General features: G+C 52.3%; 1 long non-coding RNA gene across 1 annotated transcript in view; it reads left to right on the forward strand.

Moving 5' to 3' along the window:
* The window catches only part of LOC144137983 (uncharacterized), a 151,062-nt gene that overhangs the window by 34,634 nt on the left and 102,428 nt on the right, over positions 1 to 14,000 (forward strand). The window lies entirely within an intron of this gene.

Below are 14,000 nucleotides of genomic sequence, written 5' to 3' on the forward strand. Positions count from 1 at the left end.
AATGTAGTGAAACGCTTTCAAAACGTTCAATTACTTTCTACGGCGGCTGTAATTAACCCAGACACTTAAAACTTTCTTAGCAAATAAAAACAACTGCGACTCACCCCCTCTGCATATTTGATTTCTGAATTGCGTTTGGTCCTTACATCACAATGACAAGCATTAACGTGCTTGGTACAGAAAGGTAACTTGAAGTGAAGATGAACACTGGCTAATATCACCCGCCACAAACTAAACTAGCGTTCAAAACTGCAAGTAAGGCTATGTAAAAAGTCCCACATGTTCACAATTGGCTCTGAAGTTTTACTCTGCACAGGTTGCTTGGTTGTTCTAGGACCGCAGAAAAAAACGCAAAAACGCGCTCGAAGTTGGGCTGCCGCACCATCAGTAGTATGCCCTGCATTTCGTGGAAATTAGTATACTCTTTGCGAAAATGTATTTTTACAAGACTGCGCTCAAGTCGTTCACGCTCTTGTTTTGCTGTCTGCAGCTACGCCCTAAGTTCCTTTCAATCCATTCCTCAACAAAAACTAATTACTCACGTGCGCGGCACCTTTGCCGCCATAATCAATAATAATGTAAACTTGCTTTAGGGTTCAGTTCGCAAACGCCACTCGAAAACATCCGTGTAGCGATTTACACCACTTCTTATCTCCCAAACAGATACTTTCTGAAAGAGGAAAAAGCCGCGCACGTATATTGGCCCATGGCACCGTACTCCAGATTACTAAGCAGTGGGAAGATTCAACCAATGTTAATCTCAACTGCAGTGCGCTGAAGTTAACGAGTGATCAAGACGTTAAGTGTTTGCGGGCCTATATAGCAGGAGGACGATAATGGCGCAGTATTGTTTCGCGGCATTTTCTTTCGCTGCTAGTAATGTTACGTAGGCCAACCGGTCTGGTTTTCTGACCTTCCAATGCTGGAATACATCACACTTCGCCCCAAAAAGTTATAGCAGCGTTTATTTGCGCGAACAGTTACTTAACACGCAAACGCCCATGCCGACGTACAACTCGCTGTGATTCTTTCCAGCGAAACAACGTATTGACCAAGAGACAAAAACTAAAAAAAAAAATTACTGTGTAGAACCGAAAAAACACCGGTTCGGCGACGGTTCGGGTTCGAGAGAAATAATTTCGTTCCGGTTCATTTCCGGTTCGGAAACATTACACACCAAAAAGGTTCTTGAACCAGTTCTGAAGGCGGAGCCGTTTCACGAACCAAGTCCGGAAAGATTAATTATAACTACTTAATTGCGAAAGAAATTTTAGTTTGTAGTTCAAAAACATTGTGACCAAAAAATACAGGTTTGGTTCATTCAAAAGATGCCTTTGTTCCAATGGCAATGATGTCGACCTTAAAAGCCACTTTAAACCATAAGGCTAGATCAAATTATATGCATAATAAATCTGTTTTCCCACTCTACGTCACCGCTGACGTTGGGTATGGTCAAACGTGAAGGTTTAAATGCCTATTTTTGTTTTTGGTTAATACAATAACCTGTGGCACCGGAATAGCGAAGAGTGAGTAACCAAAGGCTATTACATACAAATAAAATAAGATAGAGGTTTATTTTGCTCTCATGGTTGCTTTGAACTCTTATGCTTAGCATGTAAGTAGATGAAGCAGGGCATCGGGCCGACCACGAACCTACGCCACTTCGACATGGAGCTGCCTTTGACGCCAAGAAAAAGAAAATTCGGCCTGCATTTTTACACCACTAATAATCTACAAAAAAATCGCGCCAATCCACCCCGTGAATGTGGTTGGAAAGCAAAGCTGTAAACGGAAGCCATAACGATTACCCATGCGACGTCACCTAAATTCACTCACATCGCTCTACAAATAGAAAAACCAGAGAGAAGTGAAATGCACTTAACCACACCATTCATTGCTTCAAAGAGATATTCTAGTTCAGGTTAAATCAATGCACGAAGCATGAACGGTGTTTGGGTAAGTTGTATTGGTGTAGCACAAGAGTGGAAACTTTTTTTATAAAATTAAAGTAGGCTCCAACCCGGTGTCAGACAATCTGTCTTCTCTGTCTGTGCGCCGCGGGCGGAGGCGACGAGATTTGCGGCAGAAAAGGAGGAGGACGAAAAAATACTTCTGTTCAGATTTCTGAACGGCCCAGAGTGCAGCCCTGGGGAGTGATTCCGTCTTCTATGGGGCCCATATGCAGTGTGCGCGGCCTGTGTTCTGTCCACCCGCTGAAACTGGGTAGGTAAAGAGGGCCTGGACAGCAGCATCTCGCATTGCTCTTGTTGGGTAGTTGACGGAAAGAGAGGAGGGTGGTCAGGGTTAGTCGCACACCCCGATTATGGTGCAGATTGTTCCTACTTCTGACCAAAATTTACATTCAGCGTCGTAGCGATACGGATACATTAAGTGAAGACCCGTAGGCTGTGGGAAGGAGCCCGGATTGTATGAGCCGTAGGGACGTTTGTTGTTCTCTGGATAGGTCAGGGTAAAGCGAAGGTACGGGCTGTCTCAGAAGGCGATAATCCTGGGTTATCTCCCCGAACGTGACAAGCGGGTGACTGTCCTCTTGCAGCTCCATAGCACGGGAGGTAAAAGGGCAGGCTTGTTGGGTAGGCGTATTTGTTGCCCTCTATTAAAGCGTGAGGGGGTGTCCAGATGAGCAGAATGGAACCTTTTGGGGAGTGGTTTTTTAGCACGTGCAGTGCAGGTCAGGACACCCAACCATACTGGTAATTCCAGTAGGCTTGCTGGGAGTCGATGTCTACCCTCCGAACCCTTGGTTGAGCGAGAGCCAAGGTGATGGCTGCCTCTTCTGCTGCCGTCATTTCTTGGGTCCTAAGTGAGGTACACGCAAGAATGTTGCTTCCGGAGGTGGTCACGATGATGGCGTATTACTGCCCTCGATGATTGGAGGCGTCTGTGTAGATAACTGCATGATCCCCACCGAGGGTGGTGTTTAGCGCTCGAGCCCGTGCTTTTCGGTGACCCTCGTCATGTGAGTGGTTCATATTTGTAAGCAAGGGAGTATCTTTAGTTTTAGTCGCCAAGAGTGTGGGAGTACATCAAGCGGAGTGACATTCTGGGCTGCCCAGCCAATCTGGTGAAGCATGCGGTTACCCATCGCAGTTATGAGAAGGATCTTCTGGTTAGAAAGATGGCCTTCTATCAGCTCTTCCACCGTGTTGTGGAGCCCCGTGCTAAGCAGCCTCTGTGTGGACGCACTCATGAGAAGACCAATGGTCTGCTTGACCGCCTGTCTAACCATTATATAAGCATCTGTATGTCTACCTTGTTGTGAAGAAGACGGTGTTGATGTAAGTGACTCTCGAGAGGACAAAAGCTTCAATTAATCGAAAGGTACTGGATTCCTTTAGGCCTCGCTTCTTGGTGGCAACTCGCCTTATCATGTGTATGATTGATTAATGCTGTTTTTGAGGCGCTGCAAGGAGACGTCACTCTTGGTGTTAGCCTCGAGATATAGGCCCAGGATCTTGATGCTGGGGCTTGGAATGATGGGCTGGCCATCAAGGAGTATTTGAATGTATTCCTTGGTTTGGCGTGAGGGCGGACGACAAGGAGCTGTGATTGTTGATGTGAACACTGGAGGCCACAAACTGTAGCACGTTGACGTACTAGAAGTGAGATGCCATGCATTGGTGTGAGCTTGTTTTAGTTTTTGTAACTCTTAGCACATAAGCAAGGTGCGCACAGGGCCGCTAGACGGGCGTGAGTGGTCGCGTGGCACTTTCACGTGACATTCAGCGAGAACGCAGGCGGTAAACCCGTAGATGTGCTTGTTGAGTACACCACCTGTCTTCCTAGTATTCGCGTGGGCTCGTAGCTAAGTCAGTAAGACAACGGGATCTCGCTTTGTTAGTCGATTAGTTCCAGGTTCGATTCCCGGCGGTGCCAGTTAATTATTTTATTGTTCGCTGGAGTTTTCTGGTGACACCAACGGGCGCGAAAGAACCCTTGGGGGGTAGAGGTAAAAAGCTTTGCTTTAAAAATGGTACAAAAATTCTCGCAGACTTCCACTGCGCAAACGTCCTTCCCAGCCCCTTTTTTATGCGACGAGCCTCTGCAGAGCCGGCTTCACCTCTATACAGAAGGAAACTGGTGGGACGACGTATAACCAGGAGTAATATTGCCGCAATCATTACTATTAATTGACACGGCGGATGGTCAATCCCCCACTATCATCATCGACGGACGGCCAGAGGAAGACGACGTTGTTGGCGCTCGGCAAGCGCGCTGTCGCTGTTCTTAGGAACCAACGAGTTCGTGGCAATAAAGCCAATTCCTTCAATCCTAAACCACCAAGGTCCATCGTCCTATCGGTGACATTCTGGTGGAGGAGCTGGGTACGTTCACCCGATGTCCAGCGGCTCTCGGCGACCCCGCGAGGCGAGTCCAATTCTAAGCCCAGGCTGGCGCGCCTTCTTGGAGAACGAGGCTCGCACGAGCAGGCGGCTGCAAGGCCGTACTCCGGAGTTCGGACTGCTACCCGACAGCCCAAGGACCACTGTATCTTCCAGGATGACGTCACAGGCACAGCAAACCGATGCACCTTTCTTCCCCCTTGTGCACTAGCCCATTATCCCAAGAAAACCTGCCCCAATCCACGGCGATGCCTTTGAGGACGTCGATGACTGGATAGACAAGTACGAACGGGTGGCTCGTCACAACGGATGGACCTCAGATCATTGCCGGCAAAGCTTCTATTTCTCATTGGAAAATACTGCCCGGATATGGTACGAAAACAATGAACGATCGCTAACCTCGTGGGAAGTTTGCAAGGAGAGACTGAGGCGAGCCTTCGGCAACCAATACCGACAGCAAAAGGCTAAAGACCTCCTTCAACGCCGAATCCAGGGCCCTAACGAAAGTCTGATCAGCTTTGTCGAAGACATCCTCCGGCTGAGTACCCGCGCCGACCCACAAGCTACTGAAGAAAAGAAGTTACGCGCATTGATGAGGGGCGTGAGAAGTGACATCTTTGGTGGCCTTGTTCGCAATCCACCAACAACAGTCGAGGGATTTGTGACGGAGGCAACGAACATTGAGAAAGCTTTGACAGCCAGGAACGATCACTACCACCGATTGACAAATGCCCCGACGATTTCAGCTTTTGCATCGGCCCACTTCTCGAACCATGCATCCGAGGGATACATCCGGGAGCTCATCCGGGACGTTGTTTGAGAAGAGCTCCAAAAGCTGCTGCCGGTTTCGAAGTCGCCAGCTTCTATTTCTCGCGTTCAGGCTGTCCAGGAGGAGGTGCAACGAGCTCTTGTTCCTGGTGGCCCAGTTGATGTACCCCCCCAGCGCTCGGCCGCAACCTACGCTGCCGTTACCAGCCAACCGCAGTTGCTTACTGCTCGGCCCGACATGAGCACGCCGCGACGAGAGAGATTTGCCCAAACAGGCTACCAGCAACCTAGGCAGCAGCAGCGTGGACCCCGAAAGACGGATTTGTGGAGGACGGCCGACAACCGCCCACTCTGCTTCCACTGTGGTGAAGCCGATCACGTGTACTGCCGGTGCCCCTACCGTGAGCTTGGGCTTCGAGGGTACCGTCCCAACGACCCACGCCCGAAGTATGGCCAGCAGCCTCGAGAAATCGAAGACTACCTTCGACGCTCGTCCCCGCCGCGCGAGGACTCCTTTCGTCGTCTGCCCTCGCCGCTACCCCCTACTGTTCGAGGAGCTCGCTCGCCGTCCCCTCATCGCCCCGCCTCACCTCTTCGACGATCTCGCCGTGAGAGTCAGTCTCCCGTCCCTCACCGGGAAAACTTACCCCGGCAACCCCTGGAGGTGGTGTTGCCGATGTCGCAAATGGCGAAGAGCCTCCACGAACGTCGCGACGCCAGGACAATAACGCCGACAATGCGCACGCCGTGTCAAATAAACTTGACATCATTATCGACGGACGCGACGTGACGGCGCTCGTGGACACAGGGGCAGACTATTCCGTCTTGAGTGGGAAGTTGTGTCGTAACCTGAAAAAAGTAACAACGCAGTGGGACGGTCCCGACATGCGCACCGCCGGAGGTCATACTGTTGCGCCGATAGGACGTTGCACCGCCCGCGTCGAAATCAATAGTGAAGTGCGCCCGGTGAAGTTCCTCGTACTGGAGAACTGCTCCAGGGACGTTATCCTTGGGATAGACTTTTTGACCGAATATGGCGCCGTCATCGACCTAGGAACGAACAGGCTTACGCTTCGGACACCTGCACCTACTCAAGAGATCCCTTCGTTGACGGCAGCACCGGTACGTGTCGTAGCCGATCACGTGAAGCTGCCCCCGCGCTCCAGCGTATTCTTGTCTGTACAGACAGATATGGCCACTAGCGGAGAGGCTCTGATCGAGGGCAGTCTCCAACTTCTTCTATAAAAGGGGATCGGCATTTCTCGAGGCATAGCACACCTTCATCAAGGACACGCGAATGTCCTTGTTACGAACTTCCGGAACGAGCCACAGCATTTGACGAGAGCAATGGCCGTAGCTTACCTGGAAGGAATGGCCGACTCCATTGACGATCCTTTGCTGTCCGAACTGACTACACGATCTGCAGCCCGGAAACCAGGCATGAATGCGTCCATCGATTTAGACATGAATCCGAAGCTTTCACTCTCAGAGCGGCACGAGCTATCCCAACTGCTCGACGACTTTCGGAACTGTTTCGCTGTAGAAACCGGTGTTGGCCAGACAAGTGTAGCCAAGCACAGAATTATTACTGACGACGTAACACATCCTGTCCGTCAACCACCCTATCGCGTTTCTCTAAAAGAAAGGGAAGTTATCCAGGAGCAGGTTCGAAACATGCTCGAGGACGACGTTATTCAACGGTCGACAAGCCCCTGGGCCGCGCCGGTTGTGCTTGTAAAAAAGAAAGACGGAACATTGCGGTTTTGTGTGGATTATCGGCGATTGAACAAAGTGACTAAGAAGGACGTATACCCCCTTCCACGCATTGATGACACGCTTGATCGGCTCCGTCATGCTCGTAACTTCTCGTCTATCGACTTAAAAAGTGGCTATTGGCAAATCGAGGTTGATGAGCGGGACAGGGAGAAGACTGCATTTATTACACCAGACGGCCTGTACGAATTTAAAGTTATGCCGTTTGGGCTATGTACAGCACCGGCAACATTTCAGCGCGTCAAGGACACGGTCCTCGCAGGCCTGAAATGGCAGACCTGTCTTGTTTACCTTGATGACGTCGTCATTTTTGCTTGCACTTTCAAGGAGCACTTACGTCGGCTGAGAGCCGTGCTTGAAGCTCTGAAACCGCCGGCTTGACACTAAATCCCAAAAAATGCCGATTTGCTTACTACCAGCTCAAATTTCTTGGCCATGTCGTCAGCAATGAAGCAGTACGCGCTGACCCAGAGAAGACTGCTGCAGGGAGCACTTTCCCGAGACCATCAGACAAAAAGGCGATCAGAAGGTTCCTGGGCCTTTGCGCCTACTACCGACGTTTCATTCGGACCTTTTCCCACATTGCCGCCCCACTGACCCACCTCACGAAAGATGTTCCGTTTGAATGGAAGCGTGAGCAACAACAGGCTTTGGAAGGACTCAAAGAAGCGCTACAAAGAACACCTGTTTTGGGGCACTTTGACCGGGAGGCGACGACAGAAATTCACACTGAGGCTGGCAACAAGGGGCCTGGTGCGGTACTTATTCAAAACCAGGATGGCGCTGACCGAGTCATTGCATATGCGAGCCGCATGCTCTCTAGGGCGGAGAGCAATTACTCCACTACTGAGAAGGAGTGCCTCGCCGTCATTTGGGCTGTCACTAAGTTCCGCCGTTATCTTTATGGGCACCCGTTCCGCGTGGTCACTGACCGCCACTCCCTATGCTGGCTGGCTAACCTCAAGGACCCGTCTGGCCGTCTAGCACGGTGGAGCCTGAGGCTACAAGAATTCGACGTCACTATAGCGTACAAGTCTGGGCGCAGGCACAGTGACGCCGACTGCCTCTCTCGGGCTCCCATGGGGTGTGGGCAGGCTGTTACCGACGACGATGACGACGCCTTCTTGGGAGCAGTCAGTAGTGCGGACATGGTGACACGCCAACGGAGCGACCCTGAGCTCAGGCAGGTGATCGCCTACTTGGACGACCAATTGAGTACTGTCCCTAGAGCCTTCAAACGTGTTGTGCACGCGCTCACTCTTCGGGACAATGTCCTTTACAAGAAGAACTTTGCGGCTGGCGGTCGCTCGTGGCTCCTGGTCGTGCTGGACAATCTACGCACGGAGATTATTGAAAGTTGTCACGATGATCCGACTTCGGGACACCTTGGTTACACCCGTACGCTAGCGTGACTAAGGGAAAAGTATTATTGGCCTCATCTTCCCAAAGCTGTGCGTCATTACACCACAACATGCCGAGAATGCCAGCGGCGAAAGAGGCCCCCAACACGCCCTGCCGGACTTCTTCAACCGATTGATCCGCCGACGACCCCGTTCCAGCAAGTTGGAATGGATCTGCTAGGTCCTTTTCCTTTGTCGATCGCACGCAACCGCTGGATAGTTGTGGCAACGGATTATCTGACCCGATACGCCGAAACCAAAGCCCTTCCATTCGCAACCACATCGGAAGTAGCTGCTTTCTTTATCCGGCACATTGTTCTACGACATGGTGCACCAGAGGTTCTCATCACCGACCGCGGTTCCGCGTTTACAGCTCAACTAACGCAAGACATTCTGCGCCTAAGTCACACCAGTCATCGCAGAACTACTGCATACCACCCTCAAACCAATGGACTGACAGAGCGCCTCAACAAGACTATTACAGACATGATGGCGATGTACGTCGACGTGGAGCATCGAACATGGGACGAGATTTTACCTTTTCTTACCTTCGCGAACAATACTGCCGTCCAGGAGACAACAGGGTTTTAAGTGCGAATGCACTTCTTAAGCGACCCTGAACCTGCGTCCACCGGCGATGTCCGCGCTCGTGCGAATGCATGGCACATACCCACGTGAAGGATTGGCCAGGAATCTCCTCGTCTTCCTTGGCAACGGGGGGAGATGGGCGCGCGCTGCCTGGCCGCTGACATGGCACATACCCACGTGGGGGATTGGCCAAGAATCGGGCGTGAGAAGGGCTAATGCACCTGCTTAAAGGAGTACTGAATGTGTAGGCGGCCGATGAGGCGATGCGGCCGAGCCTACGTTTATTGTGGTCGAGTTGGCTGTGCCATGGTCGGACGAGGCGCGTAGAGCCAGGGTGCCATACCTCATGTGTACCGGGTGCCGAGTGTGTTCCGTGCCAGCTGGCTAGACTCCGATGATGATGGTGGCGCTGAAGACGATGATGATATTGGCGCTACAGGGCTCCCCCCCTAGCGCGTAGCGCGTTATGAGAAATGTGTGAAAACTATGTACAGTTATGTACAACACCGGTGATCAGTAATATTTGTCCGCGGTCAAATTTACACTGTCCTAGTCGGTCCAGGGAGGGCGTTCAGTGTGTGCATGTCTCTCGGGGGGCCTTGCCTGGGAATGGCGCAAAGGTCGCCGGCAGCAACGGGCGTCCGGCGGTGCGTAAATTGCCAGGGGCGGCCAGAGGTACAAGAGATGTCCCATGCATCTTGAGTGCGCTGTCTTCTCCATGAAGCAAGCCAAGGAGCCGGGAGAACACTGCGTACAAGCGTAGGATGGCTCCATCGCGTAGGCAGCTTTGTCGTTGCACGGAGCACGATAACGTGTGCGGCGGAAGCGGCGCACTTCACGTCGCTGTCCGGCACGTGCAGGGTGGTGCAGAGACTGCGTTCGCGACCCATGTCGATGGCACCAGTCTCGCGCGAGTCGCTTGTGGGTCCGACGGTGGCTGGGAATCGGAAGGGTAGTCAAACGTGCGCGCTGAGCATACTGGCTAGGTCGGCGTGTACGTATCCTTGTTGGGCGTCGTCCGAGTGCCGACGAGGAAAGGCGTTTGCGCGGTGATTGTTTTTGGCGTCGCCTACGACGTCGCCTGCGGTGGCGAAGCTGGACTGCAGGAATGAGTGCTAAATCCAAGCTCGAGCCGGCGAAAAGGGCGTCTTGGGCACATGTGCTGAGGTGCCGCCCTTGCGATAGTGTGCCGACGTCCGTACGTGGCGCTGTTGGGAACGCCCTTGTCTCAAGGTCACTTGAGGTAGTGGTGCCTGTGCCGGCAAGCGAATGTGCCGCTGGAGGTGAAACCCCGTTGCAGTCTACACCGGCTGTAGATGGCGGTTGTGTAGGCGACTGAGGCGGAACGGAGGTCGCCGCCACGGTAGTGGGTGACTCACCGGTGCCTGCGCGTAGGGTGGTAGCAGCGGGCGTGGCGGGCGGTGGTCGGGGGGCGCCTGTGAGGTCGTTGGCCACCAGTCGTCTCGTGGAAGGTGAGGCTGGGAGTTCGAGATACGCGCCCATGATCGCAGACCCGTCACCTAGTGAGGGTTCTGGTACATGGGCTGAGGGCGGTGTCGAAGGAGGATTGATGGTGTTAGCGGCACCAGGTTCTGCCGCGATTGTCGTCGGCCGGGTTTTCATTCCGTAGTGGCTGAGCACAGTGCCTTTTAAGTTGTCATACGCACTGGGTCCTGGGGTCGGCAGCTGAATCTGCTCAAGGAGGTCGGCAGGTAGCTTCTGTAGTGCCACGAGGTAACTTATTTCTGAGGACCAGATGTCATTTACATAGAAATGGCTCTCTAGGATGACGAACCATGCGGCGTGGTTTGAGATGGAGTCAAACGGAATAAGCCCGGGTAGCTCTGGAAGGGCGATGGACGTTCGTCGCGTGCCGTTGTCCGCATTGTAGCTGGGGAAGCAGCGGTGCGATTCCATGGCGAAGCCGCTAGTCCGGGTCACCAAATTGTAGGCGGCCGATGAGGCGATGCGGCCGAGCCTACGTTTATTGTGGTCGAGTTGGCTGTGCCATGGTAGGACGAGGCGCGTAGAGCCAGGGTGCCATACCTCATGTGTGCCGGGTGCCGAGTGTGTTCCGTGCCAGCTGGCTAGACTCCGATGATGATGGTGGCGCTGAAGACGATGATGATAGTGGCGCTACAAATGCACTTCTTAAGCGACCCTGAACCTGCGTCCACCGGCGATGTCCGCGCTCGTGCGAATGCATGGCACATACCCACGTGGGGGATTGGCCAGGAATCTCCTCGTCTTCCTTTGCAACCGGGGGGAGATGGGCGCGCGCTGCCTAGCCGCTGACATGGCACATACCCACGTGGGGGATTGGCCAGGAATCGGGCGTGAGAAGGGCTAATGCACCCGCTTAAAGGAGTACTGACACTAAATTTCAAAGCTGAGATCCGCTCTAGCAATCAAGTACAACGACAACACAAATAGGTGTCTGTGAATAAATGCATCTTTCTTTCTTTGTAGTTGTGTGTGTGTGTGTGATCTCTCTTTCGCGAACGTTACCGAACCGCGCAAATTCAACTCGTGCATTCGCACTTTCACATTCTTCCCCTCGGGGAAATGCGGGGAATTTTCTCCGTTTCACCTGGTTCACGGCCGGCAAGCAACCACAATGCTGGATGCTATGTTGCCCCTCCTGCCCGATGATGATGCCCACGAGGACGCTCGACTAGTCTCTCAGCGCGCAGAGGAGGCCCGGCAATTAGCCAGAATCCGAATTTCCACTCAACAGTCAGTCGACGCTGCTCGCTACAATCTTCGTAGACGTGACGTACACTTTAGTCCTGGAGATAAGGTGTGGGTTTGGACACCCGTTCGACGCCGTGGTCTTAGCGAAAAGCTCCTTAAGCGTTATTTCGGGCCGTATACAATACTGCGCCGTATCAGCGACGTTAACTACGAGGAACTACCGGACGCAGTGCGTTCTTCATCCCGACAACGTTTACATCCGGACGTTGTACATGTTGTGCGCCTCAAACCCTACTTTGTTCGCTAGCATTCCAGCCGTCACTTCCAGAGTAGCGCATTGCAGTTTACGTATCCACTCGCATCGAGACGATGCGTTCTTGAAGAGGGGGGGAATGCCGCAATCATTACTATTAATTGACACGGCGGATGGTCAATCCCCCACTATCATCATCGACGGACGGCCAGAGGAAGACGACGTCGTTGGCGCTCGGCAAGCGCGCTGTCGCTGTTCTTAGGAACCAACGAGTTCGTGGCAATAAAGCCAATTCCTTCAACCCTAAACCACCAAGGTCCATCGTCCTATCGGTGGCAATATAACCAGTTTTATACTCCAGTATAAAAGCACCATGAAGCCCTCTGCATCCCCTTGAATTTTAACATGCGACACGTAGGTACTCTTAGGGTGTGGTTGACTATTTCTCGGTGCAGCTATCTGGTGAACTGCCTGTCACTGCACATTCTTCTATTACACGGGCTTTTTTGTTAGCCGGGCTGTGGACCACTCGTGCCCCTGATCGGTCAGACAACGAGTGAAAACGTACCACGACATAGTTATGCACTACTGGCTGGGCATGCATAAATATCCTCCACCTCATAATTTTCTCAACAATATTCAGTAAAGCACCTAAAGCCAGCTCCAAACTAATAAATTCCATGCCTCCAGTAAATGATCTTTCACTTATCCAGGAGCTTTCCGACCTTAGTGCTCCCTATGTAAAACCAATAAGGAGATTTATTTCATATTTTGTATGGCTGTCCTGTGCCCCCCACCCTACCTGCGGTCTGTAATTACTTAATTAACTCAGAGCAGTGAGCAGGCGCCATGCAGGGAACCGACCAGTCGACGCAATTTTGGGCCGTGACAAGAGCTCTGGAGGTTGCTGGAAGGCATGGTCTTGTCTCCATCCCCTATAACCAATCACCCCCATACATTTCCCCTTTCTTGACTAAACTTTTTTTATTTTTCCTTCCATTAAGCGGGCCAATACACAGGACACCATTGACCTGCCAACGAAGTACAGGAGGTTAGGAAAAATCAAATGTTTAAATTTTTATTTGGTGAAATGTGGAATTTTTACGCAAAGTAATTATCAAAAACTTATTCTTTCATTATTTTAGGGTTTATTTTGTAAGTCGCAGCGAGTCCTGTGCCTGAAAGGGCAGAGCAAAGGGCGCCTCCACGTGCGCAGTTATGGCATATTGTGCGCGCAGCCAACAGAAACATACACTTTCAATTTTTGGTGGGCATTTCTTTGCTACGAATTGGGAGGGCATTGGTAATGTTGTGATTGACCTACGGGGTAAAAGTCGGTAGATAATCACTAAGCTGTTGGTACATAAAAAATAACACCATCTCACCGAAGGGAGCTATGTGGTTATGCAAAGCATGGGGGTTCCGTGTAGCTTCCACACCGTAGCAGAACCAGCGCAGGCGGTGTTTCGGAGCAGACTGAACGCCGCGCAGCGCGCGCACCTGCTCTTATACAGCTGGAGGAGAGAAGAATGGAGGAGAGACGCGCATGCGCAAGGGGGGTGTGGACGGCGCAACAACAAGGGAGGGACATAGCCCCGACCATGAGATGGCTCCTGGAGCGACAGTGTCGCCGGTGTCTTCCTGGGCCGGCGCGAGACGAGCACGCTTCCCCTTTAAGGGCTCCTGGAGCGACAGTGTTGCCGGTGTCTTCCTGAGCCGGCACGAGACGAGAGGAGCGGGAGGAGGAGCGGCAAGGAGGAGAGCGGCGTTATCACAGCTGGTTAGGGCTCCTGGAGCGATAGTGCTGCCGGTGTCTCCCTGAGCCGGCACGAGACGAAGCGAGCGGCGAAGAGGAGAGCGGCGTTATCACAGCTGGCGTGGAGAGGGGGACGAAGAGGAGAGGTGCGGACGCCGGACGCCGAGCGACGACATAGGGTCGACAAATAGATGCTTTGTATCTAAAAGAAAAATCGTTGAGTTACACTAACAGCGCTATATAACACCGCATGGTCGAACCGTTTTGTCATGAACCGGTAACCGTCATTTATTTTTGCGGTTCAGTTCCGCTTTGGGTTTAGCGGGCTAAAAAATAGCGGTTTGGGTTCGGCTTTTGTTCCGGAGAAATATCGGTTCGGTTCGAGTTTGCGGTTGGGTTCGGTT

Source organism: Haemaphysalis longicornis, unplaced genomic scaffold, assembly GCF_048455015.1.
Source record: "Haemaphysalis longicornis isolate Haplotype H1 unplaced genomic scaffold, Haemaphysalis longicornis Haplotype H1 scaffold_5, whole genome shotgun sequence".
NCBI lineage: Eukaryota > Metazoa > Arthropoda > Arachnida > Ixodida > Ixodidae > Haemaphysalis > Haemaphysalis longicornis.